General features: G+C 38.0%; 1 non-coding gene across 1 annotated transcript; it reads right to left on the bottom strand.

The window, feature by feature from the left end:
- Positions 1-4,023: 4,023 nt before the first annotated feature.
- On the bottom strand, positions 4,024-4,095 carry TRNAW-CCA (transfer RNA tryptophan (anticodon CCA)). Its single transcript has one exon. It is a non-coding gene; the product is annotated as a tRNA-Trp (tRNA).
- Positions 4,096-6,000: the final 1,905 nt, after the last annotated feature.

Here is a 6,000-nt window from a genome sequence, read left to right as displayed (position 1 = left end):
TGTCTTGACCATCTGGCATGAGGTGTCATTCGGCACTAAAACAGCAGTGCACAAAGGTCGGATTATTCTATAGACACTGTACAAGTACAGATGAACAGATAACAATACTGTATAATCAAAATGACAAGTTCTATATATATAATCGAAATGGATTTTCCTGCTATCAGTACACAAAATTTGATTGTCATATAAACGTGTCGTATCAGAATTTTAAGGGTTTCTAAAAACAATGCAAATTAGGTTCAGATGTTGCTCTCTTAAACACACAGTCATCACTGTAGATTATAATCAGCGAACAAACACACCTGGCTGAACCAAAACAGCTTGTTACACTCAGAGACGGCGCTAAAGGGGGGGACAGGCCCCTTCAAGTAAATGCCATCCATTAATCTAATTTTCGATTTGATCCATTATTTTTATTATTAGTTCCCCTCGTAATCATGAGTAATGCCATGTTAGCTTGAGACAGGAATCAACCACCGACATTCTGGTGGAGTACCAGAATATTAGCTTGAGACAGGAATCAATCACCAACATTCTGGTGGACTACCAGAACATTAGCTTGAGACAGGAATCAATCACCAACATTCTGGTGGACTACCAGAACATTAGCTTGAGACAGGAATCAACCACCGACATTCTGGTGGACTACTAAAACATTAGCTTGAGACAGGAATCAACCACCGACATTCTGGTGGACTACCAGAACATTAGCTTGAGACAGGAATCAATCACCAACATTCTGGTGGACTACCAGAACATTAGCTTGAGACAGGAATCAATCACGGACATTCTGGTGGACTACCAGAACATTAGCTTGAGACAGGAATTAATCACCGACATTCTGGTGGACTACCAGAACATTAGCTTGAGACAGAAATTAATCACCGACATTCTGGTGGACTACCAGAACATTAGCTTGAAACAGGAATCAATCACCGACATTCTGATGGACTACCAGAACAAGAGTATGAGACAGGAATTAATCACCGACATTCTGGTGGACTACCAGAACATTAGCTTGAAACAGGAATCAATCACCGACATTCTGATGGACTACCAGAACAAGAGTATGAGACAGGAATTAATCACCGACATTCTGGTGGACTACCAGAACATTAGCTTGAGACAGGAATCAATCACCGACATTCTGGTGGACTACCAGAACAAGAGTATGAGCCACAACAAGGGTCTTCAAAGGGAAGAAATTTTGTTTACAGCGACACAACCGAAAATAGGTGAGTTCAGTATATTCTGATCCATTAAATGTATATATTAAAACAATAATTAACTTTTTACAGAACAGTCATAAGTTTGTCATGACCCCCCAAAAAAACAAACAAACAACAACAACATCTTAAAATGAGAAGAAGAGATAGGGCGTTCGATGTACGAGGTGTTCATAATTTCTTGTGAGAACGTAGTTTCTTTAAAGGTGTTTAATGTGTAAGTATTCTTAAGGACAATTGTTCCAACTTTCCTATGACCTTAGGACTACTTGCAATGTGCTGTACAATAACCATCTCTTCTCTAACTTCTCCGTCACAGCTACATCGAGTGTCTCTGTTCATCGTTCCTTACTAAACCATACAGACAAATATCTATAACCCACTGGAGGCTAAGTGGTAAACTGGAGAGCTTATAAGGCTAAAATGTGAGGTTCTGTTCTCACTGTTGTCACAGCGCAGATAGCTAACTATACAGCTTTATAGTGAAACAAAACAAACAGTTCGTCATAAGCTTTATGTATTTCAATTACACGTTAAAAAGATTTATCCCATTTTTGGTTCACTAAGATCTCTCCTCCACTACATGGCTCACCGATAAATCTGTAGGCATTTAACTCTACAAATTAGGTTTTATTAGCCGTGGTAGACACAGCCCAGGCAGGCTATTGTGCAACTTTGTTCTAAACATCAAATAAACAAAACCAAAACCTTCGCTTTTATTTATTTACTACACAACATTAAATTAACAAGTTTTTAGTTTGATGTCATTCTTTTTACGGTGGCCATTTCTAAGATCAATTGATTAAAAAGTCAGAATGTACAGTTTTTATTTATGTCTCAGATGAAAAACTCAGAAAGTCCAGTTTTATTTGTGTCTCAGATGAGAAACTCGGAATGTCCAGTTTTATTTGTGTCTCAGATGAGAAACTCAGAACGTTCAGTTTTCATTTGTGTCTCAGATGAGAAACTCAAAATGTCCAGTTTTCATTTGTGTCTCAGATGAGAAACTCAGAATGTCCAGTTTTCATTTGTCTCAGATATGGTGAATTTATTGTTAAAAGATAAATCTAATCTGCAGAAATTTAAATGGAAAATATTAATCTGAATCATATATATATGTATATAATATGCACAATCACTGTGTTAAAATAATAAATAAGTGCTATATTCAAACGACCACATTCCAACACGGTTAAAAAGGGGTGCATGTGTTGTTTGTATAGAATTGTGACCAAATTACCTTCTCGTTACAAGGACCTACTTTGCCAGGAGAAGGGGGGATTCAGCCCCATTTATTAAATTCAGCGATGCGAGCGACACGTTATACACCGTTAGCCTTTTCGCATACCAACATGACTTCGCTGCGATTACCACTGACTGACTCGGAATTTAAAAATACACACTTCTCCGTATAGATGTCGCTACAACGGTCAAATATTTTGTGAGTCAGAAAATAAGTTGTTTGTTAGCTTTTTTAAAATTCCATCATGCTCGTCATTTCAGCCGTGGGGGCGTAATAATGTGACGGTCAATTTCACTATTCGTTGGTAAAAGAGTAGCCCGAGAGTTGGTGGTGATGACTAGCTGCCTTCTCTCTAGTCTTATACCAGTAAATTAGGGACGGTTTGTTTCTCTTTAAATTTTGCACAAAGCTACTCGAAGGTTATCTCTGCTTGCCGTCCCTAATTTAGCAGTGTAAGACCAGATGGAAGGCACCTACATATTATCACCCACCGCCAACTTTTGGGCTACTCTTTTAACAACGAATAGTGGGATTTACCGTCACATTATAAAGTCCCCACGGCTGAAAGGGCGAGCATGTTTGGCGCGATGGGGATGCAAACCCGCGACCGTCAGATGACGAATCCCTCGCCTTAACCCACCTGGCCATGCCGGGCCAAAATAATACTGATCCGGACACGCAACCTTCTGATCTGGAGTCAGACGCACTACCATTGCGCCACCGAACCGTTTATATTAAATTGGGAAATATTTTACAGAGAGCAAAATACAGCGAAAAACCAAAGAATTTCTCTCAGTAAATAATTTGTCGTCTGCTTCAAGGTAGGATGAGAACAATTACTGATATAAACTTGTTTTAAAACACACACACACACAAAATAGAGTTACACAAAGCTATGTCTTTACTTTGTCCACCACGAAAGATTGAAACACGATTTTTTGCGTTGTAATCCCTCGTATTCATCACTGATCCTCTACAGGGGGTGTAGGATATCAAGTATAAACTTTCTAAATAAACCATCATGTGATGACACCGCTTTCTTTGTTTATTGTCCTGTCACCCGGTGGTGGAAACATATCTTGTTTCGTGAGCCCTCTGTAGGAGCTAAACGTAATCATGATGATTTTTAGCTCTGTAAATAAGAATTTTCCCGCATGGCCAAGCGCGTAAGGCGTGCTACTCGTAATCCGAGGGTCGTGGGTTCGCGCCCGCGTCGCCCTAAACATGCTCGCCCTCCCAGCCGTGGGGGTGTATAATGTGACGGTCAATCCCACTATTCGTTGGTAAAAGAGTAGCCCAAGAGTTGGCGGTGGGTGGTGATGACTAGCTGCCTTCCCTCTAGTCTTACACCAGATGCAGTTTGTCATCTCCACCAACCGTCAACTCTTGAGCCTCTCTTTTATCAGCGAATAATGGGATTGATCGAGACATAATAACGCCCCACGGATAAAAAAGTAAGCACGTTTGGTGTGACGGGGATGCGAACCCTCGACTTTCAGATCACAGGTCGCTCGCCTTCACCCATCTGGCCATGCTGGGCCAAAATAATTTTGATCCGAACGTGACTCGAACACGCAATCTCCTGATTTGGAGTCAGACGCGCTACCATTGCGCCACCGGCCCGTTTATAGTAAGCTCGGAAATATTTTAGAGGCATCAAAATTCAGCGAAAAACCAAATTATTGGGGTGGGGCCTTCCTGCTTCATTAGTTACTGTAGTGGCACTATATTTGTTTTTGGAAATTGTGACGAATAAAAACTCTTTATAGTTTTGTCTGGTTCAAAAGTTTCAGATATTATTGTACTAACAAAAGCTTTGAAAGACTATTATATTACATATAATCAATTAACATAAGAAAGCTGTAGTAGCTGTAGTTTCTTAGACAATTTGCCAGTAAATGTTGTTTAAAGTGTACAAGGATAAAAAACAAGATTCACACATTTTGTTATGGAAGTTGAACAGTAAATGTTCTGAATGTATTATAAGAACAATATTCACTCGTATTATAATTCGTTCAACACGATGCATCAACCAATCACGCAGTGACGCGTATGCTGAATCAGCCAATCATTGATAAACGTCAGATGTGTTGTCATGAATATTATGTCATTATTTAGACCTCACGTGTCTGCACTTTACGATAACAATGCACAGTTTATCACACTAGAGAATACAAAATATTCCTATTTGTGTATATATTTATATATTTCGAAACTTACTATCTGTAAAAGAATTTATTTATCTCTCTACTTGTTGAGTTTCTTTTGGCTAATCTGAGATTTTTTCTATCATTCGCTTCTTTATTAGATATGTATATACAATTGATCTAGACAGGTATTGTTTCTGTATTTAATGCATTAGTGGCAAATCTAAAAATCAGGTTTCGATACCCGCAGCACAGGTGTTACATTAGGCTTAAAAACACCTCACATAAGGTGCCCTCTCTCGATTCTTAGCGTAAATCTGATAATTCCCTGAAAATATTGTTCGATTTTTAACCCTAGGATTACCGAAGCAGTATGAACCCCGTCGGGTTAATAAACAATTTATTATAAACAATTTGCTTTCTTGTGGATCTATGACTTTTACAAGGAGAGCAATTATCAATAAACATTAAAATTGTCAAATTTTAATTTCATATGAAGGGATGAAGGGTATTGTTATTAAATAACTAGAGCAAAAGCGCAAAGTTAGGGTGAGGGGCACAAGATTTACTTGACCGAGTGAACTGAGACACATGTTCACCCACTACAGTCAAGGTCCAAGCCTTTCCTCAGACGAACACTTATTTCGAGGATAATTTTCATAGTTTTTGTAGGCGTTTCACTGGAACAAAATAAAAAGTAAGATGGGGTACCTTCCTGCTTCATTAGTTACTGTAGTGGCACTATATTGTTTTTGGACATTGTAACGAATAAAAACTATTTATAATTTTGTCTGGTTTGTATAATGTTAGATATTATTGTACTAACAAAGGCTTTGAAAGACGATTATATTACATGCAATTACTTAACATAAGAAAGCTGTCAACTTGGGTACCTGCAAAATATTAATAGTGTTTGAAGTATATGATTATTTTCTTCTAAGTCCACATCTAAATGAGAAGTAATACATAAAATAAATGATAAACAAACAAATTATTACGACACGTGCGCTACTATTTATTTTCACTCGTTATTTAGGCTTAAGCAGATTTTCCTTTTCTTTTTCACTTTTAATGTCTTTGGAGACGTCTGGGAGCACTTTGACTTTATCCAAGTCGTGATATAACACGCAGGGGCTTTGATAAGCAATATTATATCACAAAGTTGAAAACATATTCGAGAGGTAAAGACACGATAGGGAACAATTTCTACAAGAAACGGAATAATATAATAAAACGTGACTGAATTAGCTCAAACCTTGAAATTGATGGTCTGATGGTAACTAAGGTCTGATAGTAAAGCAGATTTGTAAGTCACTGACCACTTCCAAGTACTTATATTCCTTTTTAAAATGTTACTGCTTTCTGTTTATGGTGTCTTCAT

This window comes from Tachypleus tridentatus, chromosome 12, assembly GCF_004210375.1.
Source record: "Tachypleus tridentatus isolate NWPU-2018 chromosome 12, ASM421037v1, whole genome shotgun sequence".
Taxonomy (NCBI): Eukaryota; Metazoa; Arthropoda; class Merostomata; order Xiphosura; family Limulidae; genus Tachypleus; species Tachypleus tridentatus.
The sequence above is the reverse complement of the archived record's forward strand: the minus strand, read 5'-3'. Positions and strand labels throughout refer to the sequence as shown.